General features: G+C 51.6%; 1 protein-coding gene across 2 annotated transcripts in view; it reads right to left on the bottom strand.

The window, feature by feature from the left end:
• The window catches only part of NUP93 (nucleoporin 93), a 122,753-nt gene that overhangs the window by 49,028 nt on the left and 48,598 nt on the right, over positions 1-25,127 (bottom strand). The window contains exon 1 of one of the 2 annotated variants that reach the window (XM_064160496.1): positions 16,683-16,809. The exons of the other annotated variant lie outside the window; for it this stretch is intronic. The gene's annotated coding sequence lies outside the window, so the exon portion shown is untranslated. Of the gene's footprint in view, positions 1-16,682; positions 16,810-25,127 lie in introns of those variants that run through there. 2 annotated transcript variants of the gene reach the window in all.

Genomic DNA, 25,127 nt, shown 5'->3' with positions numbered 1-25,127 from the left:
ATGTTTCAGCAAATCTCAGCTCTGGGTGGACAGACTGAGTCAGAGGAGCTGCTGGCTCCTTATCCCAAAGATTACTTTCCTGGCCCATGCCAGGAAACCTGTGTTTCTGAATTTCCAACCCTTAGTCACGGGCCACAGGAGGAGCAATGAACATTTCCTGCCAGCCCCACTCCCTCTGCTTTGCATTTTCACTGTTGCTGCCACCAAACCAAGCCCAGTTGTGCTCCCACACTTCAACCTGATCAAGAAGGAAAAGCCTTTTGTCTCCCCCTGAAGTAATTCACCAGAAGGTTATCAACTCCATTATGTGCTAGTATCTTGAGGCTGTAGGGCTCCCTCCACAGCTCAGAAATTCAAGAGCCATTAACAAACTCAGGGAGGGGGAATTCAATGTCCTTCACGCTGGGCTTTTACTCAGCTGCAGCAGTGTCTGTCTGAGCTGGTTGGGAACTGGGAGGCTGTGGTGCCCTGCACTGTCCACATCCTCCTGCAAACACATTCTGCTTGCTACAACAATCTGACAATGCTGGGATCAAGCCACAGGTTGAGTTTGATGATAGAATCATAGAATCAGCCAGGTTGGAAGAGACCTCCAAGCTCAGCCAGGCCAACCCAGCACCCAGCCCTGGCCAAGCAACCAGACCATGGCACTAAGTGCCAACCTAGCACACAGCCCTAGCCAAGCAACCACACCATGGCACTAAGTGGCAACCTAGCACCCTGCCCTGGCCAAGTAACCAGACCATGGCACTCAGTGCCAAACTGGCACCCTGCCCTAGGCAAGCAGCCAGACCATGGCACTAAGTGCCAACCTAGCACCCAGCCCTGCCCAACCAACCAGACCGTGGCACTAAGTGCCCAATCTAACACACAGCTCTAGCCAAGCAACCAGACCATGTCACTAAGTGGCAACCTAACACCCAGCCCTAGCCAAGCAACCAGACCATGGCACTAAGTGCCAGCCTAGCACCCAGCCCTAGCCAAGCAACCAGACCATGGCACTAAGTGCCAGCCTAGCACCCAGCCCTGCCCAACCAACCAGACCATGGCACTCAGTGCCCCAGTCAGCCTTGGCTTCAACACCTCCAGGCACGACGACTCTACCACCTCCCTGGGCAGCCCATTCCAATGCCAATCACTCTCTGCCAACAGCTCCCTCCTAAGATCCAGCCTAGACCTCCCCTGGCACAGCTTGAGGCTGTGTCCCTTCTTCTGTTGCTGCTTGCCTGGCAGCAGAGCCCAACCTCACCTGGCTACAGCCTCCCTGCAGGTAGTTGTAGACTCCAGAGGAGCACAAATCCTGCAGCACACAGACTTGGTGTCAGAGACTTGGACCTCTAGGAAAGTCTTAGAAACAGTCCTGCAGCAGCATTTCTGCCTCAGCTTCTTTGCTGTGAGAGTGTAGGAGGCCTGGAGCAGGCTGCCCAGGGAGGTTGTAGAGTTTGCTTCTCTGGAGAGATGTCAAAGCCATTTGGATGTTGTGATCCTGGGCAAACTGCTGTGGGGGCTCTGCACAATCACAGAAGCATTCAGGCTGCCAAAGCCCCTCAGGATCACCAAGTCCAACCCAGAACCCTGCTCTGCAAGGCTCCCTCTAAACCATATCCCCAAGCACCACAGGCAAACAACTTTTGAACACACCCAGGGTTGGTGACTCCACCACCTCCCTGGGCAGCACATTCCAGTGTCTGACCACTCAATATGGGAAAAAAATGTTCCTAATTTCCAGTCTAAAGCTACCCAGTAGCAGTTTGAGGCTATTCCCTCTTGTTCTACCATTCCTTCTTAGCAGGGGGCTGGACTGGATGATAGAATCACAGAATGATTTAGGTTGGAAGGGACCTCAAGGATCAGCCAGCTCCAACTCCCTGCCATAGGCAGGGACACCTCCCACTAGAACAGGTCACTCAAGGCCTCATCCACCCTGGCCCTGAACACCTCCCTGGGCAACCTGTGCCAGTGTCTCACCACCCTCACTGCAAACAACCCTTCCCTAAGATCCACTTTGAATCTCCCCTCTGCCACTACAAGACCTTGTCACTAGTCCCTCCCCAGCCTTCCTGTAGCCCACTTTAAATACTGGAAGGCCACTCCAAGGTCTCCTCCAAGCCTTCTCTTCTCCAGGCTGCAGAGCCCCATCTCTTGTAGCCTGATCTCCAGAAGTCCTTGCTAACTCCCACCACACAGGGATTCTGCAATGCTACCCATGACCTGAGGGCTTCACAGATGGCTGCCAAGCTCTGAAAAGTGAGGAGGGTACAAAACCTCCCCAAACTGAAGACAGCCAGCAGGAAACTCTGCCACATAGGTGTGCTGCCTGCCTTCCTGCTGCCCAGCACCAGCATGTGGAACGAAGGACACTGCATCCTTTCCTGAAGTATGCAGAACAAGCATTTGAGGTACAGGACAGCCTGTGACTGCCTTCAGCTAGAAATGGGAACATGACCCCATTCTGTGCAGCAGATAGACAACCAGCTGCCATCCTCAGAGACACACATTTGCAACGTGGTTTCCCCCCCAGAAGCTGCTCCAGAATTAGAGAGGGAGGGGAGCAGCCACTTCTCCACAGCCTGTTCTTCATTCCACCATAGCCCACTATATTTTTGGACAATGTCTGCAGAGAAAGCAGTTTGGAAAGGGGAAACTAAAGCCAGATCCTTGCACGTGTCTGGGGACCAACTATGACAGCAGCTGCCACCAAGACAAGGACTGCTGCAGTCACCTGCATCTCGGCCCCGAGCAGGAGAGATGGAGAGGTGGCTTTGTGTCTGCATGGATGGAAGGACATGGGGAGGGCAAAGTTCTTTGTTATTTCCCCACCTCCAACCTCAACTGGAGACAAATCCTCTGGAATGATAAGCAGCAGTGCTTCTAGACCTTCAAAGCACAGCCCAGGAGAGAAGCAGAAGGCACAGCCCAATTTCTGCTGCTGCAGAGAGCACTGCAGTTGTTTGTCAGTTCCTAACAACGCTGCTAACTCTACAGGCACCACAAAAAAGAAGCCACCATGGCTCCAAGGCACAGCCCTGCAGCTTGCTGGATGTGATGGGAGGTGCTGAGCACACCCAGGCAGGCACTGTGGCTCGCAGAGCTCCTGGCTGTGAGCTCCGGGAGGAGTGGGCTCCTGAAATCCCCAGGAGACACAAGTCCTGCCTTAACTGCTCTGGGTCTCCTTCACAGAAGAGCAGGACATGGAACAGACCTGGGATCAGCAAGTCCAACCTTCCCCTGCCACAGCAGGACCACCTCGAGCAGATCACATAGGAACATGTCCAGATGGACCTTAAAAGTCTCCTGAGACAGCGACTCCAGCAGCCCTCTGGGCAGGCTGTCCCAGTGCTCTGCCACCCTCCCAGTAAAGTTCCTCCTCGTGTGTAAATGAACTGCCTGTGGTCAAGGTTATGCCCATTACCTCTTGCCCTGTCAGTGGGGACCACTGAGAAGAGCCTGGTCCCATCCTGCTGACCCCCACCCCTTAGATATTTGTGCACCTCCTCGCAGGGAGGCTGCAAGTGCTGAGCCGAGCAGGTAGCGCCTGGAAAGGTCCACAGCATCAGTGGTAATCAGCAGAGTGATTTAAGATGTGCTTGAGCTGCCCTTCAAGGCTCTAAACCCAAGCTGAGTACCTCACTTAATGAAAGCTCCCAGCGAGTTCACCAGGTCCATTTAAGGGATTACATTACACCCAATGCCAATTAGGAGATGCTAATTGTCTTGCTCAATCTCCAACTACTCCTTCAGCACAGGAGAATCCTCAGCCCTTCCAAATCAGCTCTGCAATGCTTCACGGAGGAGAAGGCCATTTTAAAAGAGGCTGCCCCATGCCTTGTGCTGAACATTGTGACTGTAGCATGGTAATAACTGCACCAGTTAATTACAGGCTAATTGTGGAGCTTCAGAAGAGGGAGTTGCAGCAGCTGATGCTGAGGCTCCTGCTGCTGCTCAACAGGACTGCTTGGTTAGGCCAAACAGGAGCTCTCAGGGTTGTCACTCTAAGCTTTAGAGGCCAAAAGGTTCTCATTGCTCTCTACAGCTCCCTGAAAGGTGGTGGCAGTGAGGTGCTGTTGGCTTCTCCTCTCTAATACCAGTGATAGGATGAGAGGAACTGGCCTCAAATTGTGCCAGGGGAAGGTCAGGTTGGAGAAGAGGAAAAATTTCTTTGCTGCAAGAGTGGTGAGGGATTGGCACAGGCTGCCCAGGGAGAGGGTGAAGTCCCCACCCCTGGGGGTCCTCAAGAAAGCTGTGGCCACAGTGCTTGGGACCATGGTTTGATGGCCACGGTGCTTGGGACCATGGTTTGATGGCCATGGTGGGGCTGGGCTGCTGATTGGACTCAATGATCCTAGGAGGGCTTTTCCAATCTCAGTGCCTGTCTAAGTGAGAATTGCCCAGCTGCTCTAAGAGCCTGGCTTTAGGGCACTGCCATCTACTAGTGCACCATGCTTTGGGCCCCAGATCCACTTCAACAGGCACCACTGTCCCCCTGCTGTAAGAAAAGGGAGAGCTCTCTGAACTTCTATCTCTGACAGACAGAAGAGATCTGCTTTCCTCCTGAGAATTTTGCTCCTCATCAATCCCAAGCCAGGCAACAGCTGTAATGGTTGAAAGCTCCCTTCAGTGCTGGCTGTACTCAGTGAGTTCCACCTGCCCTGAAAGCTTCCTGCAGCCCCAGAAGCAGGGTTTGACTTTGCCATCAATGCCTGTGGATGCGTTTGGCATCCACCAGGAGCTCACAGGCCGAAGGCAGCAGCCACCCTGCTGGGGGAGATGCTGCTGCTTGTACCACATCGCTTCCGAGTCGGTACCCAGCCAGAGAGGCAGGAGAGCAGAACAACAAAGAAGACAAAGAGCTATTTGGCAGCAGCAGATGGCAGAGAGAGAAGCACTGCTAACCTCTGGGAGGAGAAATCCTCACCTTCAGCTCTGCTGCTGCAGGGATCCCAGCACAGCCTGCATTTTTGGTTGAAAATGAAACTTGCTCTTATTTCTCTATGGCAGGTTGACAGAAAGAGCTCACAGAGCCCTAACAGTAGAGTATGCCAGGCTGCTTCAGTGAGTGGTATTTTGTTTCCCCCTCTATTGGAAGTCTGGGTTGATGAAAAGCTCAAAATGAGCCTGCAGTGTGAGTGCAGCACAGGCAGCAACTGTGTGCCAGGCTGCAGCAGGAGCAGTGTGGGCAGCAGGGCAAGGGAGGGGATTCTGACCCTTTCCTCTGCTCTCCTCAGACCCCACCTGCAGTCCTGGGTGCAGTTCTGGAGCCCCCAACACAAGAAGGACATGGAAGTGTTGGAGCCAGTCCAGAGGAGGCCACCAAGATGCTCAGAGGGCTGCAGCAGCTCTGCTATGGGGACAGGCTACAAGAGTTGGGGTTCTGCAGCCTGGAGAAGAGAAGGCTTGGAGGAGACCTTGGAGTGGCCTTCCAGGATCTGAAGGGGGCTACAGGAAGGCTGGGGAGGGATTAGTGACATGGTCTTGTAATGGCAGGAGAAGGGAGAATGGGTTTAAAGTGGCAGAGGGGAGATTGAAACTGGCTGTGAGGAAAGGGTTGTTTGCAGTGAGGGTGGTGAGACACTGGCACAGGTTGCCCAGGGAGGTTGTGGAGCACAGAAGCACATCAAAGATCACATTGGGTGCTTCTGTGCTCCACAACCTCCCTGGAGGTGTCCAAGGCCAGGCTGGATGAGGCCTTGAGTGACCTGTCCTAGTGGGAGGTGTCCCTGCCTATGGGCAGGGGGGTGGAACTGGCTGATCCTTGAGGTCCCTTCCAGCCTAAACCATTCTATGATTCAATTGCTGGGGGAGTTTGGGAGGGAAGCAGCACAACTCCTCTCGTTGCAGGTTCTCTGCTGAACATCTCACACACATGATTTCTACAGCAGCTGATGAGATGGTGTTTGTGAAACAGGGACACAGGAACTCTCCCACCCTCAGGTTCCCCTTTTAAAACTAGTCCCTGTTAGAATCACTGAACTGTTTGGGTTGGAAAAGTCCTCTTAGATCACTGAGTCCAACCATCAACCCAACACCACCATGGCCATTAAACCATGTCCCAAAGCGCCATGGCCACAAGCTCCTTGAATACCTCCTCCACAACCCCTCTGGGGAGCCTGTTCCAATGCTCTGGGACCCTTACAATAAAGAAGTTCCTCCTTGTGTTGAGCTGGAACCTCCTGTGCTGCAGCTTCCATCCATTACTCCTTGTCCTATCCCAGGGAGCAGTGAGCAGAGCCTGTCCCCCCCTTTCTGACCCCCAGCCCTCAGGTGTTTACAACCACGTATTAAATCCCCTCTCAGTCTTCTCTTCTCCAGACTAAGCAGCCCCAGGTCCCTCAGCCTCTCCTCATCAGGCAGTACTGCAGTCTCTCATCATCCTCATAGCTCTTTGCTGGACTCTCTCCAGCAGATCCCTGTCCCTCTGCAACTGGGGAGCCCCAAACTCAACACAGTACTCAGGATGGACTCTCTCCAGCAGATCCCTGTCCCTCTGAAACTGGGCAGCCCCAAACTCAACACAGTACTCAGGATGGACTCTCTCCAGCAGATCCCTGTCCCTCTGCAACTGGGCAGCCCCAAACTGAACACAGTACTCAGGATGGACTCTCTCCAGCAGATCCCTGTCCCTCTGCAACTGAGGAGCCCCAAACTGGACACAGTACTCAAGATGAAGTCTCAGGAGGGCAGCGTAGAGAGGGAGAACCTCCCTTGATTTGCTGGATACACTTCTTAATCCCCTCCAGGACTTCACTGTCATTGTTAGCCACGAGGGCACATTGCTGTGCCATGGATGTTACTCACCAGCACTCCCCCAAGCTGATGTGGCAGGAACCAGCACCTTGCCTCACTCCTGCCTGAACTTCAGCAAGAAGAAAAAGAAGAGCATGCACACAGGGATGGGCTCTTTTTGCCAGGAGATTGAAAGTCTCTTCCATTTACTGCTGCAAATGAGGTTAGTAAACTCTCTCCTGGCTGATAGAAGCCTCTTAATTACTTCCATCAGCCAGACCATACTTTTAAATACTCGATCTTAGTATTCAAGCTGTCAGAGAAGGAGAACACTGCCAAGTAGCACAGCGAAGCCTTGGGCGTTGAGAGCGCCGCTTGCTGCTGCAGTGGCAGGGGAAGAAGGGAGGCAATGAAATGAACAATTTGGGGCTGTTTCAAGGCAATTGCTCTATGATAAAAACGTGGCCAAGTGCTGGATTTCCAGGAGATCCAGTGAATCCTGCAAAGGCCCAGCAGGCATAGAATGGTTCAGGTTGGAAGGGACCACGAGGATCAGCCAGCTCCAACCCCCTGCCCATAGGCAGGGACACCTCCCACTAGAACAGGTCGCTCAAGGGCTCATCCAACCTGGCTTTGAACACCTCCAGGGAGGTTGTGGAGCACAGAAGCACCCAATGTGATCAAAGATCACATTGGGTGTTTCTGTGCTCCACAACCTCCCTGGGCAACCTGTGCCAGTGTCTCACCGCCCTCAACCTGTGCCAGTGTCTCACCACCCTCAACCTGTGCCAGTGTCTCATCCCCCTCACTGCAAAGAACTCTTCCCTAACATCCACTTTGAATCAAGCAGCTGCAGGCAGCAATCAGCTCTGCCCTCAGCCTCCTCTTCTGCAGGCTGCACCCCCCCAGCTCCCTCAGCCTCTCCTCTCAGGGATGTGCTCCAGGCCCCTCCCCAGCCTTGCTGCCCTTCTCTCAACACCTTCCAGCACCTCAACAGCTCTCTTGAACTGAGGAGCCCAGAACTGGACACAGCTTTTAAGGGGTGGCCTGAGCAGTGCTGAGCACAGGGGCAGGATAACCTCCCTTGTCATGCTGGCCACACTGCTCCTGATCCAGGTCAGGACACCACTGGCTCTCCTGGCCACACTCTTCCTGATCCAGGTCAGGACACCACTGGCTCTCCTGGCCACACTCTTCCTGATCCAGGTCAGGACACCACTGGCTCTGCTGGCCACACTCTTCCTGATCCAGGTCAGGACACCACTGGCTCTCCTGGCCGCACTCTTCCTGATCCAGGCCAGGATGCCATTGGCTCTGCTGGCCACACTCTTCCTGATCCAGGTCAGGACACCATTGGCTCTCCTGGCCACACTCTTCCTGATCCAGGCCAGGATGCCATTGGCTCTGCTGGCCACACTCTTCCTGATCCAGGCCAGGATGCCATTGGCTCTGCTGGCCACACTCTTCCTGATCCAGGCCAGGATGCCATTGGCTCTCCTGGCCACACTCTTCCTGATCCAGGTCAGGACACCATTGGCTCTCCTGGCCACACTGCTGGCTCACATTGAGCCATTCTGCTGCCCACCAGGACTCCCAGGTCCTTTTCCCCAGGGCTGCTCTCCAGAAGGTCAGCCGCAGGCTCGTTCCTCCCCAGCCGCCGGACTCTGCCCTTGGCACCGCACTGGCAGGTTGTGCGCGCCGGGGAGAGCCACCCGGCAGCTGCCCTCCCTGCTCATGGAGAGGGACCAGGGCTCCCCTGCCCCACCATCAGCACGCCACGGATGCCATGCTGAGCTCTGCAGGCAGCCCTTAACCCGCGAGGCAGAGCGAGCCTTAGGCAAGCGTCGGCAAAGGCTCCGCGGCGCAGGTCAGCGCCGGCACCGTGCGCACCCTGGGTGTGTGCTCCCATTATTGCCCTGCTTTAAGCTGCCTGGGCCATGGAACTCCTGCAGGCTCCTCACCAGGCACGTTGGGTTGTGCTGTGTTGGATAAACATCATTGCTTCTCCTAGCCGTGACAGGAGAAACGCAAACTGCCGCAGCGAGAGCGCCGCAGGAGCTGACAGCTCAGCCCCGAGCAGAAGCAGGGGCAGATGGTGCAAGCTCTCTGACTCTTGCTGCGACCGGCTGGGTCTGCCAAGGGAAGGTTGGGAATGTGCTCCTCTGACACACAGGCTCTCCGAGGGTAGAAAGGCAAATACTCTCTTCTCCTCTGCCCTGGCGAGGCCATGCCATAGAATCATAGAATCAACCAGGTTGGAAGACACCTCCAAGATCATCCAGTCCAACCTAGCACCCAGCCCTAGCCAGTCCTCCCACTAGGTCACTCAAGGCCTCATCCAGCCTGGCCTCGAACAGCCTCCCTGGCCAACCTGTGCCAGTGTCTCACCACCCTCACTGCAAAGAACTTCTTCCTAATATCCAGTTTAAATCTCCTCTCTGCCACTTTAAACCCATTACTTCTTGTCCTGTCATTACAAGACCTTGTCAATAGTGATGCAACCTCCAGTGTCTCACCACCCTCACTGCAAAGAACCCTTTCCTAACAGCTAATTTGAATCTCCCCACTGCCAGTTTGAACCCATTACTTATGGTCCTATCATTACAAGACCCTGTCAACAGTGATGCACAACCTCCCTGAGCAACCTGTGCCAGTGTCTCACCACTCTCACTGCAAAGAACCCTTTCCTAACATCTAGTCTGAATCTTCCCTCTGCCAATTTAAACCCATTCCCCCTTGTCCTGTCATTACAAGACCTTGTCAATAGTGATGCAACCTCCAGTGTCTCACCACCCTCACTGCAAAGAACCCTTTCCTAACAGCTAATTTGAATCTCCCCACTGCCAGTTTGAACCCATTACTTCTGGTCCTATCACTACAAGACCCTGTCAATAGTGATGCACAACCTCCCTGAGCAACCTGTACCCTCACTGCAAAGAACCCTTTCCTAACATCTAGTTTGAATCTCCCCTCTGCCAATTTGAACCCATTCCCCCTTGTCCTGTCTTTACTAGACCTTGTCAATAGTGATGCACAACCTCCCTGAGCAACCTGTGCCAGTGTCTCACCACCCTCACTGCAAAGAACCCTTTCCTCACATCTAGTCTGAATCTTCCCTCTGCCAATTTAAACCCATTCCCCCTTGTCCTGTCATTACAACCTCATCTCCCTCAGCCTGTCCCCGTAGCAGAGGTGCTCCAGCCCCATGAAATCATATATAGAGAGCACAGCATTTTGGTGCTGGAATACCACTGGTGAGATTTCCTACTGGAATATTTGTGCCAGGCACTCAGAGCAGCCCCAAATCAACCTCTCTGCTGCAGGGCACCGCTCGTTCCGCGTACAGAGATCATTGCTGCTGGCATGAAACACGACTCTGCTCGGGTTTACTTTCTCCTAATTCAACATTGGATGCTCAGCCACTTGAGGTTTTCATGCACTCAGTTATTTCACTCCAGCTCACAGCTTAGTCCCTGACAGAAGACAGAAACTCATCACAGCGTTCCCAAGAACAGGAAGATTTTTCCAGCACCAGTGAAATCTGCAAGGCTGAACCCAAGAGCAACGATGAAACGGAGCAAAGTAGGACACTTGCTTCTGAAAGCCACCCAAAGAGCTCAGCCATTGCAAGGTCTATAATTTATGTATTACAGGCATGCTGCAGCTACTCATTAAAAATATTAGTAATTATCCATACTATTTTGTGATGCCTTTCCCTTTTCATGCAGAGGGAACCCAAAATAACTCCAATTAGGCTCCCATTCTAGGGCTTGAAATGAAGAAATAGAATCTTTGCCATGTCATGTTGGGCTGCAGAGCTCCTGGGAATGCTCTTAGGAGTGGTTGTAGTGGGCTTTTTTTTTTTTCCTCCTCCCTTGAGTCCCAAGCCTTTTCATGACCTAAACCAAAGAAAATGCCCTTTTCTTTTTCTTTTTTTTAAAGCTCAAATTTTACAGCAAAGCTGCTCAGAACCAAGTTCTCCTCCACAGACAATGATCAGCCTCTGCTGTGCAGATCATTTCTGACAGCACCGCACAAACCCCAGTGTAAGCCACGGTGCTACCTTCTCTACTCAGCATCTCTCCCTCCCCAGGCACAGATTCATTTTCTTTCTCCCTGCCAGGCCACTGGAAGCTGTTCAACAAGAATCCCAAGTCCTACCAAGCTGCAAAGCAGCAAGGACATTGGTGTGATGGCGAAACAGAAAGTCTTGGCTAAGCTAAACCTGCTTTGAGGTCACACAAAGAACAGAAGGATGGAAAAGAATGAGAAATGTCTGAATCATGGAATCAGTCAGGGCTGGAAGGGACCACAAGGATCAGCCAGTTCCAACCCCCCTGCCATGCCCAGGAACACCCTACCCTAGAGCAGGCTGCCCACAGCCTCATACAACCTGGCCTCAAACACCTCCAGGGATGAGGCTGCAATCACCTCCCTGGGCAACCCATTCCAGGCTCTCACCACTCTCATGCTGAAGAGCTTCTTCCTAACATCCAGTCTGAACCTACCCATTTCCAGCTTTGCTCCATTTCTCCCAGTCCTATCACTACCTGACAGCCTGAAAAGTACCTTCCTGGCTTTTCCTAAGAGGCCTCCTTCAGACCCTGGAAGGTCACAATAAGGTCACCTGGAAGCCTCCTCTTTGCAAGACCTGTTCCAGGGTCTCACCACCTTCACGCTGAAGAACGTCTTCCTAACATCCAATCTGAATCTCCCCATTTCCAGCTTTGCTCCATTCCCCACAGTCCTATCACTACCTGACAGCCTAAAAAGTCCCTCCCCAAAGAAGAGCCTCCAAGGTGGCTGGAGGGGACACTTGACTTTGCCATTAGTGGATATGGCAGAGATGGACATGGTGGTCACCATCACGGACATCAGGACGACGAGCCACGTCAGGGCTGTGGGGAGAGGGCACTACTTCATTCCTGCATCCTCCCCCAGCCCCACAGAGTCTCACCACTCATGGTGAAGAACTTCCTCCTCATGTCCAGTCTAATTCTGCCCACCTCCAGCTTTGCTCCATGAACCAGAGAAAGGAGGCGGACAGGCTCTTGCCAGCCTATCATGGCAGTAGGAAGTGTTACTCAAGAGCCAGCGGGAGCTCGCTCAGCTGGCTGACAGTGGTGCATCTCACCTGATACTAACTCAGACAGTGTTTCTGGTTACATTATGGAAGCTAGAGAACCCTAAATGTCACCAAAAACCAGTCAAGTGCAGCGTCAGCTCCCTTAGAACACAGCTTCTGAAGCAAGGGAAGCTTTCTGCACAGAGCGAGTCCGCAGGACCAGCGGCAAACTCATCTCCTTTGGCTTCACCATCACCAGCAGTACAGAGCTAAAGGAACCACCCAACCTGAAATCTGAGCTGGCTGCTCAAGGCTCCAAACGCTTGGCTACCTGATTTTCCTCCACCTTTTTAGAGTGCAGAGGCATGACCTTGGTGTGGGGCTCTGCTTGGGGCCGTGCCGAGCAGCTCCAGCCTGTTCCCGGCGCTACCAACGCCCTTGGATTGGCAGCCTGCAGCCAATCCACAGCGCTCCCAGAACCGCAAATGCATCAAGAGGTTCCCAACCAGAGCAGAACTCAGGGATTTGGCTCCTTTAGTTTCAATAAAGGAGGAGGTTAATACCCACCAGGCTTAAGACCCATGGTGCAACCCTGTCTTACAACCAAAGCTCGCTGCTGGTCGCCCGCCACAAGCGACGCCAAACCCTGCTTTCGAAGGCAACCCTGAGCAGAACCTCCAGATTCCAACCTTTTCAACTCATCCTGTGGCCACAGCCAAGCCTGCAGCTTAATACCTCTTGCTGAAAACATCCCTGCAGCAGGCGAGACGCCCTCAAATCCAGCCATGGAAGCTAATGTCACCGGCGACGCCATTTTCCCTCCTCCTTCCGCTGCCATTTTAGCATCCTGGTTCCTCCACCTTTTTCTGGAGAAGTCGCTGCCTGTCCTTCCCCCCTTCCCTAAGAGGCTTCAAAGAGCACAGTGACAAATAAGCCCAGCCCGTGGCACCTGCTGGCGCGGCAGGGACGAGGCAGGGGGTTGCTGTTGCAGGACCACACCTCGGTTGGCTGCGCCGAGAGCCGGCGAGGAGTCTCCTGAGATGGCGTAAGCTAAGAAAGCAGCCACTGGAAACCTGTCAGCACCGCGTGAAGAAGAGGAGAAAGCTGAGGGAAGAGGACGTGTCCCAGCCCTGGTAGAGCAGGACGAGCTTTTCTCCCACCACCACAGACAAAAGTAGCTAATAAGGGAGTGGTTGGAGAAGAAAGGCAGAAGGCATGCAAGGAGCAGCACGATGAGCTCGCAGTGGCTGTGGCTGGACTAATTGTCCAGCAGCATCGAAACGCAGGCAGAAAGAATAAGCCACTGAACCCAGCAGCACAAAATTCATCTCAGCACCACCTCCCAGAGCCCAACTGCCCATCAAGCGTTGCCCATGTCTAACAGAAGAATAAAACACTGCTAGTTGTTACCAGCCAGTCTCCTCTAAGCCACTTCTGCAAGTGTTGGTGTGATCCATCGCTCTCCCCCCACCCCTCTAAGTGCTTTATCCTCCTGCCTGGCTGTCTGCAAGACACAAGGGTGATGGTCTCAGCTTGGGTTGGGTTTTTTTTTTTTTGGGAAAGCCAAAATCTCTTCCTTCACAATTTCAGAGGCACAAAAATGCTTGAATGCCTTCAACTGTACTTAAAAAAACCCAAACAGGAATGAAAAGGATCAGTTCTCTTCACCTGCTCTGGATCAAGTAGAGAGGCTGGCAGCGCTGAGCCTGACACTCTCCCTCCTCTCAGGCCGACTCAGGCAGAAGGATTGAGGCTGCTGTGCCTCCATCCCACAGCAGAAAGCCTTCCTGAAGGCTCCTCGAGAGGTTATCTTTCTGCTTTGGTTCAAAACATCACCAAGCAAAGGGAAAAACCAAACCCAAAGCATCTTGCAGCCTCCATCTGTATTTCAGACACAAAGTGATGCATGCAGCAAACGCTCGCTGCCTCGAAGGGACAACGCCTGGTTCAGAGATATCAAATCCTGGCACCACCAACTTCCACCAGGATGCAAATCCCAAACCCCAGCATAGGTGGCTTTCACAAGGGAGCATCCTGGAACATTTCTGCTGCAATCTGAAGTCTCCCAGCAAAACCCCACACATGGGGGGGGGGAGAAAAAATACCTTTCCCAAGTTAAATCCAGTTTGCTTCGCTGATAGGGGCTAGCTAAGGCTACAAAGAAAGAGCCAAGAGTGCAGTGTGATGGATACAAGCTCTCTTTCCTCCCCACCCCACTCCACCCTTCCTTACAAACTGAAATTTCAAGGAAATAAGCAAATCTCCATCCCAGAATGTCAGGGGCTGGAAGGGACCTCTGCAACCCTCTGAAATAACAGGAGATGATTTGGCAAAATCCTCCGACTGAGTTAAAAAGAAATGAACCATTCTTCTGGAGGAGCTGCAAATAAACCACAGCTACTTTGTTCACCTAAAGAGGTATTTTTCCAAGGTGGCAGCACACACACACACACACCCCCCACCCCTGGAATAAGCATAAATATTTTAGCAAGCCATTTAGAGTCCAACCACATCACCATCTCTTTAAATGGTGGGTCTAAACACGCCGTGCTCTGCAGAAAGGCTTCTTCCTTCCTAACCTTCCTGATACATTTCACAAAGTTAATAATTCAGGGAGGGGGGGATGTAAATAATTAATTACAGCTCATTAAAATGAACCAACAACAAGAATCTGCCTAAATAGCTGCTTTCTAACTGTTGAGAACATTACAAAGCTGCCCGAGAAAGGCACACAACTGAAAATCCTCTGCTGCGACAACCTGAGACGCCCTTAATAAACCCTCGACCTTTATCCGCAGCTTATTTCTTCTACTGGGGAAGGAACCTAAAAAGGTTTAAACTTTCCAGACTTGGGGGGCATGAGCTGAGTGAGGATCCACTGGAGACAAAAGGTTTCCATTTTTCCATTCCCCCCTCCTCAGGCTCTACTCCACCCTGAGGAAGGAACTCACCAGCGGTGCGCGCTCCGCTTCGCGCGGCGCATTAACAAGGCGCAGCGGAGCCTTCGGACTGGAATGGAAATGAAATGCCAAGTCCAGATGCTGCCAACAGATATCACAGGGATAAAAAAGAACCAAACCAAACCCCACCAAACCACAAAACCCAAAGCCACACCAAACACACCTGCTCTAAGAGACCTGCAGCTAATTATTCGTTACCGCAGCTCAGCCTTTTCACGCACACTCCCCCCCTCAAGATTCGTTTCTGGAGCTCAGCTGAACTCTTGTCTCCCACACACTTCAGACAAAGGAAAATAATTTGCCACACTGTACCAACTGCGAGGCTAATTGAGCCATCTCCCATGCAGGGTCACTGGAGATGGCTTCCTCCATCTTTTCACACATGCAAACCACACATTTCATTGTCTTGGGTTTGATTTCTTGCTCAGCTGCTTTTATGGTGAGACACACACACACACCCCCCCCCATACACACACCCCCCCACACTTAAGACAGGTATAATCTTGTTTAAAAGAGGCAACTTTTTGGCTGTGCTGTGCCAGTTTTTCCCCCTGCGTCTCTCCCCTTCTGAGCACCGCTCAGCTGACAATGGGAAGAGCACAGAAGACAGCACACAGGCACTTGGAATAGATGGGGAGGGAGCCCCAAAAGAGGCAAGTCACTCCCTGCTGCAAGAGCCCAGGTATCAGCCTGGCACTGCACAATTTCATTGACCTGCTTTTCTCCATCCAGACAACAGAAAGGGTGCAAAGCAACCCACTTGATACTTCTGCCCCCCCATAGCACAGGCAGGCAGAGCTCCCCAGCTTGCATGCAGCCTCCCAGTCCCTAGATCCGAGAGGCTTAAATCAGCTGCCACAGCCACCTCGTTTATGTAAACGTTAATTCCCTCACTGCTTCCTCTTCACTATGATTTTACAGGCTTAACCCCTTTCAGAGCACATCCAAAGCACTTGAAAGAGAGGTGGGGTCTAAGCTGCAAACTCCAGTTGACTAAGCAAATAGACTCTTTTAAGACACCAAACAATAAAAAGCAAACCCCTGAGCGCCTTCGTTTCACTGGGGGGGTGGAAGAAAAAGCTTTTTTCTAGCTTAATTTTTTTTTTTCATTCCCCATTTGAAATCCTCCCTTCAAAATAAGAAAGAAATCAAGGAAAGTTTAGAGAGTGTCTTCTAAATAAATCATAAGTGCTCCTGTAGGAACAGAGAGGACCAATAAGCACACAACGATAAAACTTAAGAGAGAGAAAATCATCACAAAGTAGCATCTTGATTGGGGTTTTTTTTTTCCCCCATGGCTTGCTTTCAACACTTTGCCTAGGCTAGGAAATAGCTACAGGAAAGAAAACAGGCATAAAAGGCATGCAGAAAGTTCTGCTGCTGTATTCCTGCTGAAACGAAAGGCAAAGTCAGCAATGTCAAGAGAGTCTCTTTTTCCACAGGCAATACCAAGAGAAGCCCAAAGCAGAGGCTGGACTGCCCCACCCAACAGCTGCTCTAGAGAAGGAGAGGAGAAGGTAGAGGCGACAGAGCTGTGTGCTGTGAGCAAAGGAGGATCCCTGCACAACTACCCACCTGTTCCCTTCAATTACTCACCCACCGAATGCAACCAACCTGCAGCCGCTGCACAAAGAAAAGCCTCCCCCAGCCGCCAGCTGCAGGAGAGCTCTCTCTGAGCAAAGCAACCTTCCTTACCTTCACCTTAAGAGGCTGGGAAAGACACAGCATCCCTACCTGTAGATCTCAGCACTGAGACGAGTTACAAACCTGGTGCTGCTGGCTCTAGCTGCCCCAACTCCAGCTGCCTGGCAGTTCAGGCTTACCCAGCTCTCTCTCTATTTCTCTCTGCTCAAGTTTGGGTGGGTTTTTTTTTTTTCCCCTCCCCTCCCACCTCAAGCTTTCAAGAGAAAAAGAAAGAGAGAGAGAAATCAAACCTGCAAGTCCTGAAATGGCTGAGACAGTCAAGAGTCCAGCAAGACAATAAGAAAGCAGCTGCTTTCCACAGCTCAACACCACTCTCTAGAAAGCATCTAGAGAAGAGATTGTTATTAATTTATTTTTTTTCTCCCCCTCCAGTGGTGCTTTATTTAAATTCTAGGGAAAGCATCAGTCTGAAACCAGTAACTGATGGGAGTAACAGTTTATAGGTTACAGAAGGATATTTTATTGTTAACGGACTGTACCATGTAAGAATTAGGAGGGGGTGAGGAGGGAGGCAGGCAAGAGGAGAGAGAGATGCTACTATTTTTTTCCCACCCCACCCCCCCCCCTCCCCCCTTTCTCCCTGAGCCACTGCAATTACTCTGATGTGAATTTTTGATGACTTCCGACATATTGCATGGTTAATAATCGTTTCAGCTGTCATGTTTGGTTAACGTGGAAAATGCATTTGCTGCATTGTGATGCAGCACCCCAGCCCCAGATCGTAACACCAGTTGTGAAGCTATTCCCTTAACCGAGCTGCATGAATTTGCACATACCATGAGGCTGGGATAAATGGGAGTTTGATTCTCCTACAGCAACAGAGAGCTTTCTGCCATTTTAGCCCCGCAAGAGCTGCTGTAACAACTTGTGCAGGCAAAGCGTTTTACTGCGCGTTAATTGGTGTCAGTGTTCTTTCATTCAAGGAGGGCTTTGATTCCCTATTGTTTTGCTGGGCTTGGCTAATTAGCAGTTAAAAGATACTTATTTACATTAACCATGGCTTGGTTTTTTTAATACATATAGACCTCTTTGAAGAGGTTATTCGTTAGCATAAATCCCTCTCAGCACCAGAGAAACGCAGCCTTAGCCTAACTTCTGCTCGCTCCATGCCACGCTCGCAAGCCCTGGGTTTAGCTAGAACCTTGCCTAGCACATTCGAAGGTGCTGCTTGCAAATCAAACCCTCCTTCGTTCTAAAGTCCCACTTCACCATCCACAATTCCATGACCCTTTAAACGTGGATCTTTCACTGTCCCAAACAGGGGGGAGGGGGGGAAAAAACAAACCCACCAAACCACAAAGAAAGATGTGGTGCAATGAGGATGGCAAACGGCAGAGATGAAGCCACGCTAGGAGCCAGTCACCCGCTGATTAAAGTCAGGCCAGGCTACTCCAGCAGTCAGGTGATGGTGCCATCATTACAGTGCAGAAAGCCAGAGAAAAATCCAGAAAGGGACCACCCCCATCTTAAAGAAAAGAAAAAAAAAATAATAAATTAGGAGAAAGAAATCAGGACTCAATCTGCTGATGCGCAAAGGTGCGGCCGCGGAGGGCTCCGCACAGCGCCAGCGCTGGCGACTTCCACAGCTCCCTGGTGGCCGTTTACCCCCACGGTGCCAACAGGAGCTGCGAACTGCTCCCAAATTCAAAGGTGTTTCTTTGTCAGCCCTGCTTGCATTTCACAACTCAGTAATTCTGCTCACACCACCACCACCCCCCACCCCCCCCCGGTATTTCTTTGCCAGCGCAAAGATGCGAGCCTCGGGATGGCTACGTTTAATTTAATGAAGCACAGAAAGCTATCAGGAGAGCGTTTGATTGGGCATTAACAGGGATAGAGCTGCAGAATCACCACCAAGCCCAACAATTTATTCTTGCCACTTCTGCTTTAATTAAAACAACACTGCAGAGGTAGGGGGTTGGACGCAAAGCACCAGTAAAAATGGTGCAGGATGTTTTATAGGGTGGGGAAGAGAGAAAGGGAGGCTCTGAATGAACATTGTACTCCCTGGTTTGGGGAGCAACTCCCATTTATAGCGTGAGGTCTGTAAAGGAGCTCTGTGCTTTGGGTTTACTTACCCCAAAAGCATGGCTTGGCACCTTGCTCAGTTCAGAAGTGGCCAAGCAGTCTCTTCAAGGCAGTGGAATGTGGCTTTGAAACCAGCCAGTTTGATCCAAAAGGGTGATTTTCCCTCAAACCCCTGCACGCAGGAAACCTCCCTGCTTGGGATCAGATGAGCACTGAACACCTTGAATCCTCCTACCAGGAGTCTCCTGAACGGAGAAGACATGTCCACACCCACCCGTGCTCCTAGAGGAAAGCCGCAGTCAGTTGCATTGCAGGGAAAACCACTGACCAGCACCACTTACAGTCCTCTTCAGGAGTAAAAGGAGTGACAGGGACCATTTAAGTGACATTCCTCAGGACAGAGTAACCTTTCCAAGCATTCACGCCCGGGGGTGACTGCAGTTGCGCTTGCCCTGCTCACATGCCACTCACAACACACACACTGACACTGCTCCAGCGTTGGGTGGCTTCTCCCCCTGCTTACTTCCACTTTGCATAACCCACTGGTGATGCAGAGCCAGGAGCACAGAAGATAAACCCAGCTTCTGCTTTCTAGCCAAACCTTAACACAAGCCAAGAGCACCTTAATGCAAGCTAACAGCCAGCTCCTCGGACAGGCAGCAGCCTCCATCCGGAATCTCAGGAGTGGGATGATCTGTCCAGAGCTGCCAGCCACAACTTGAAAGATGCTGCTTTTATCAACAGACATCCTCTGTAGTTCTCCTGCCCGTGTAATCTTACTGCAGAAGCTACTCCCAACTGCAGAGCTACACATTACAGAGCAGCCCAGGTTTTAGATGTAGATATCTCTGGTTTACATACTGCATTGCCAGCTCAGGATGCTGCAGCGAGCTGCACAGCACAGCACTGTCTCTCCTCACCTAGGGATTTTGAAAGCAGCAGCTTTGAAGGATAGGAGCACGACTCCTCACCCCAAATGGCTGTTTAGTGTAAACAACTCTGAGTGCTAACCCAGCTAAGATGTCGGAGCTGCTTATCTGTTTCTCTGGCAATCAATTTCGTGGAGTGTTCAGTCAGCTCAGGCATCAATCACTTCTGTGCTCAAATGTGACCGTGGGAGGAGAAGGAGGAAAATTCCTCCTCAGGGCTGCTGGGCCAGAGGAAGGGAAAACTGCAAATTCTCCTTTCGAGTGGAAAGCATCACATTGCTAAGAGAATGATGAAGCAAAGATCAGGCAGAAGCTGCTGGAATACGCAGGATCGCTTCCTTTCTCCATCCCTGGGTGTCCACAGTGACCTCCTTCCCCCTCAGGTACAGCTGCACCTCTGGGCTGAAGGAGATTCCTCTTCTGCAAGTACAAACACCAGACTGTCCCTACCTCCAGTTCAATAAAGCATCCTGCTCTGCTGTGTTATCTCTCCCTTCTTCCACCCCTTTGCACTGGGCAGAGGTAAGGGGAAGAACAAAACACCATCCCTGCTGCTCTATTAGCTGCTTTTTGAAGTCCTACATCTGTGATGCCTGCTCTTGTGGGCCAGCATCAGGCAGCAAAAAGACACCACTGGCAGCGAGTTCAAAGAGCACCAGGTAGCTCCTTCCCCCCCTCCCCCAACTCTTTTCTTCTCTGTGCTGTAGCAGCAGCAAATTTTGCACTGTCATACTGGAGCTGGAGAGTGCCTTAAAGCATCAGCTCCCTGCAAGGCTGGCAGGGTGATGATCCAGCGTTAATGACTCTTCAGAAGGAAAGGCTGGCACACCCAGCATGCTGCCTCCGCTTCAGCTCTGCAGGCTCAGCCTCTCCCTTCAGAGGGATGCAGAAAGAGGAGCTGGAAGGTTCAGGAGGCTGATTCAAGCGGGTTGTGGTGATGAGAAAGGGAAGAAAAGCCACACTTCCTCACCACCACCGTTAGAGCCACGCACAGTCCGTGCAGAGCAGAGAGGCAGATGGGCTGAGTGCATTGCTATGTAACCTGGCAGGGAATCTGGCCCTTGTGGCAAAGCATTCACTGTGATGGGCTAGGAAGAGGTGAGCTAGACAGGGTCAAAACGAAAACTAGTACTGGGAAGTGACCAGCTCCAGTGACATCACAGAAAGCCACCTGGCCTCTTGCAGGAACATCACCCAACTCAGACTGAGGGTTATCCAGCTCAGAGGATACCCCAGTGCCAACACAGCTCTCTGAGGCTAAACTTGCACCAGGACATAAACACAGGGAGTGGAAACCTCCCCCCCAGGCAGCACCAAATGAAGAGCACTTGGGTCACAACCCCCCCATGCTAAGTTACAGACCTAGGGACGTGTGGTTGGAAAGCTGCAACTTGGAGAGGGAGCTGAAACCCCCCCCAGGCAGCACCAACGGAAGAGCACTTGGGTCACAACAATGCCAAGCTAAGTTACAGACCTGAGGATGTGTGGTTGGAAAGCTGCAACTTGGAGAGGGAGCTGAAGGTACTGGTTGATAGCTGACTGAATGAGAGTCAGCAGTGCCCAGGTGGCCAAGGAAGCCAGTGGCATCCTGAGCACTGGTATGCATTAGAAACACAGAGCAGGGAAGTGATCATCCCCCTGTGTGCAACACTGCTGAGGCCACAGCTCCAGCACTGTGTTCAGTTCTGGACCACTCACTACAGGGAGGACACTGAAGGGCTGGAGCATGTCCAGAGAAGGGTAAGGACGCTGGAGGAGGGCCTGGAGCACCTGGGCTGTGAGAAGCATCTGAGGGAGCTGAGGGTGTTCAGTCTGGAGAAGAAGAGGCTGAGGGGAGACCTCATTGCTCTCCCCTAAAAGGAGGTTGCAGTGAGCAGGGGACAGCCTCTTCTCCTTGGTGCCAAGCAACAGAACCAAAGGAGATGGTTCCAAGCTGCACCAGGGCAGGTTCAGGCTGGATGCTAGGAAATATTTCTGCACTGGAAGGGTTCTCAAACATTGGAATGGTCTGCTAGGGCAGTGCTGGAGTCACCATCCCTGGGGGTGTTAGGAGATAGTTCTGCACTGGAAGGGCTCTCAAACATCAAACATTGGAATGGTCTGCAAGGGCAGTGCTGGAGTCACCATCCCTGGGGGTGTTAGGAAGTAGTTCTGCACTGGAAGGGCTCTCAAACATTGGAATGGTCTGCTAGGGCAGTGCTGGAGTCACCAAGCAGCTTGTGGACCTGGCACTTAGGGACATGCTCTAGCGGTGCTCATGCTGGGCAGAGAGTTGGACTTGGATGATCTTGGAGGTCTCCTCTGAGCAGATATATTCTTTTATATATATATTTTGAGCACTGCTTTTTGAGCTCAGTAAAAAGGAAAAGGCAACAGAAATGCTGTCCAATTAGAAGAGTGAGGATCCCAAGCAGGGGAAGCACAGCTAAGCAGAGAGGATTAGCAGCAAGGCTGCCAGTACCATCCCTGCCATCCACCTCCCCCCCTCTACGCCCCAATTAAAGGCGTCATTTGTGGGGATGAATGGGGAAAACTCGGGCAATTTGACAGAAGTGTCACTGAACCACCTCCTGTCCCCTATTTATCCAGGAGGAGAGAGCAGGAACCAGTTTTAATTAAAGGCTTGTGAACAAAGGAGCCAGGGTATTACCCATCGAGCTGCTAATTGAGATGTAATCGTTTCAACAAAGCGCAACAAGTGTCCATTTACCCACAGCCATTGTTAAAAACCCACTAGCAGATTATTTGCACCATGATCAGCTGCCCATGAATATGCAAACCTCTTTCCACCCTCAGCAGTAAAAGGAATAAGCACCTTAAAAAAAAAAAAGAATATAGAGAGAGAAAATAAAACGACCCAAAACCAAACTGGAAGCCAAAGAGTTCTTTTGCAGCAGAAGTTTAGGAATGGTTTTAAACCCATGTAAAAAGGAGGAGGAAAGGAAAGCAAAACCACCCAAAACCAAACTGGAAGCCAAAGAGTTCTTTTGCGGTGGAATTTCAGGAGTGGTTTTAAACCCATGTGAAAAGGAGGAGAAAAGGAAAGCAAATCCACCCAAAACCAAACTGGAAGCCAAAGAGCTCTTTTGCAGCACAATTTCAGGAGTGGGTTTAAATCCAGTTAAAAAGGAGGAGAAAAGGAAAGCAAATCCACCCAAAAGCAAACTGGAAGCCAAAGAGTTCTTCTGCAGCAGAAGTTTAGGAGTGGTTTTAAACCCAGTTAAAAAGGAGGAGAAAAGGAAAGCAAATCCACCCAAAAGCAAACTGGAAGCCAAAGAGCTCCTTTGCAGCAGAAGTTCAGGAGTGGTTTTAAATGCATTCAGAAAGGAGGAGAAAAGGAAAGCAAAACAACCCAAAAGCAAACTGGAAGCCAAAGAGCTCCTTTGCAGCAGAGTTTCAGGAGTGGGTTTAAACCCATGTAAAAAGGAGGAGAAAAGGAAAGCAAAACCACCCAAAACCAAACTGGAAGCCAAAGAGCTCCTCTGCAGCAGAATTTCAGGAGTGGGTTTAGAGTCATTTAAGGAGGAGGAGGAAAGGAAAGCTGTGGTGGTTGCTTCTGCTTTTGGGCTACTAAAGCCTGCCTGGGAAGGGTTTTTTTTCCCCTCTCCTGTACAGCATCACTCTGTAATTATGCAGAGGAAAGGTTAATTTTTAATTCAGAATGCTAACCCACCCTTTTTATTTCATATGCCAACCCTGAATGTCAATTCCTTCTGCAGATGAACACCAGCACCAAACTCAGCCTGGTTAAAGCAGGTTCTCCCTGGGCAGCAGCTCAGCTCCAGTGTAAAACAGCTCTCTGCTAACTGTCACCTGGGTGCCCTGGTGGGCAAAACCCTCTCAACCACACAGATTATCGATCTGGAAGGTCACTGAGAGCCACATCTCCATTCCACCATTACTCTCTCCAGCTGCTGAACTTCTCTGATCCCCAAGAGCTGAATTCATTGTATCACAGAATGGTAGGGGTTGGAAGGAGATCGAGTCCAACCTCCCTGCCTTAGCAGGGCCGCCTAAGGGCAGGTCACACAAGAACACATCCAGGTGAATCCTGAAAGTCTCCAGAAGAGGAGACTCCATAAACTCTCTGGAGGACTCCAGCACCTTCACAGCAGTTTTCCCCTTCTGGAGTGGTAGAACTTTCCATGGTCCAGTCTGTATCCACTGCCACTTAGAATCATAGAATCAAGCAGGTTGGAACAGACCTCTAAGCTCAGCCAGGCCAACCTAGCACCCAGCCCTGGCCAACCAACCAGACCATGGCACTAAGTGCCAACCTAGAACCCAGCCCTGGCCAACCAACCAGACCATGGCACTAAGTGCCAACCTGGCACCCAGCCCTGGCCAATCAACCAGACCATGACACTCAGTGCCCCAGCCAGCCTTTGCTTGAACATCTCCAGGGACAGTGACTCCACCACCTCCCTGGGCAGCCCATTCCAATGCCAATCTCTCTCTCTCTGACAACATCTTCCTCCTAACAGCCAGCCTAGACCTGTCCTGGCACAGCTTGAGACTGTGTCCCCTTCTTCTGTTGCTGCCTGCCTGGCAGCAGAGCCCAACCCCATCTGGCTACAGCCTCCCTTCAGAGAGCTGCAGGCAGCAAAGAGCTCTGCCCTGAGCCTCCTCTTCTGCAGACTAACAGACAACCACTGAGAAAAGCCTGGACACTACTTCTAATAGGACCTACCTAAAAGCAAGTTGTATTCAGGTGGAGGTCAGGCTCTGCTCCCAGGCAACTACTGAGAAGAGGGCATGGTCCAAAGCTGTGCTGAGGGAGGTTTAGTTTGGATACCAGGAAGCACTTCCTCATGGAAAGGTTGATTAGGCACTGCAATGGACTGCACAGAAAGGTGGTGGAATGACCATCCCTGGAAATCTGTAAGGACAGAATGGATGTGGCACTTGGTGGCCTGGTTTAGCTGATGTGGTGGTGTTAGGTTATAGGCTGGACTCAACCTCAGAAGTCTTTTCCAGCCTCAGTGGTTTTGTGATTCTTGACACCCACCCCCAAGATACTGATGGACATGAACAAGTTTTGGCTCCCCAGTTTCAGAGGGACAGGGATCTGCTGGAGAGGGTCCAGCAGAGGGCCACGAGGATGATGAGGGGACTGCAGCACTGCCTCACGAGGAGAGGCTGAGGGACCTGGGGCTGCTTAGTCTGGAGAAGAGAAGACTTAGAGGGGATTTAATACATGGTTATAAGTATCTGGGGGCTGGGGGTCAGGAAGGGGGGGATAGGCTCTGCTCACTGCTCCCTGAGATAGGACAAGGAGCAATGGATGGAAGCTGCAGCACAGGAGGCTCCAGCTCAACACAAGGGGGAACTTCTTGACTGGAAGGGTCCCAGAGCACTGGCACAGGCTGCCCAGAGAGGTTGTGGAGTCTCCTTCTCTGGAGCCTTTCCAGGCCTGCCTGGATGTGTTCCTCTGTGATCTGTGCTAGATTGTGTGGTCCTGCTCTGGCAGGAGGGTTGGACTGGATGATCTTTTTGTGTCCCTTCCAACCCCCCACATCCTGTGTTCTCCTCTCAGCCTTCTCTTCTCCAACCTAAGCAGCCCCCCATAGCCCTCACCTTCCCAAACACAGGGAAGTTAACCTCATGCCAAGTGAATGGCTGTCAACCACAGAGCCTATCCTTCATCTCCCCTGACTCCTAGTGCTGCCTGCAGCCCAGGGAGGGCCCTGCCTTGCGAGCAGGCTTTGACAGAGGCCA

The sequence above is a fragment of the Pogoniulus pusillus genome, chromosome 20, assembly GCF_015220805.1.
Source record: "Pogoniulus pusillus isolate bPogPus1 chromosome 20, bPogPus1.pri, whole genome shotgun sequence".
NCBI lineage: Eukaryota > Metazoa > Chordata > Aves > Piciformes > Lybiidae > Pogoniulus > Pogoniulus pusillus.
This window is presented reverse-complemented; position numbering and strand designations above follow the sequence as displayed.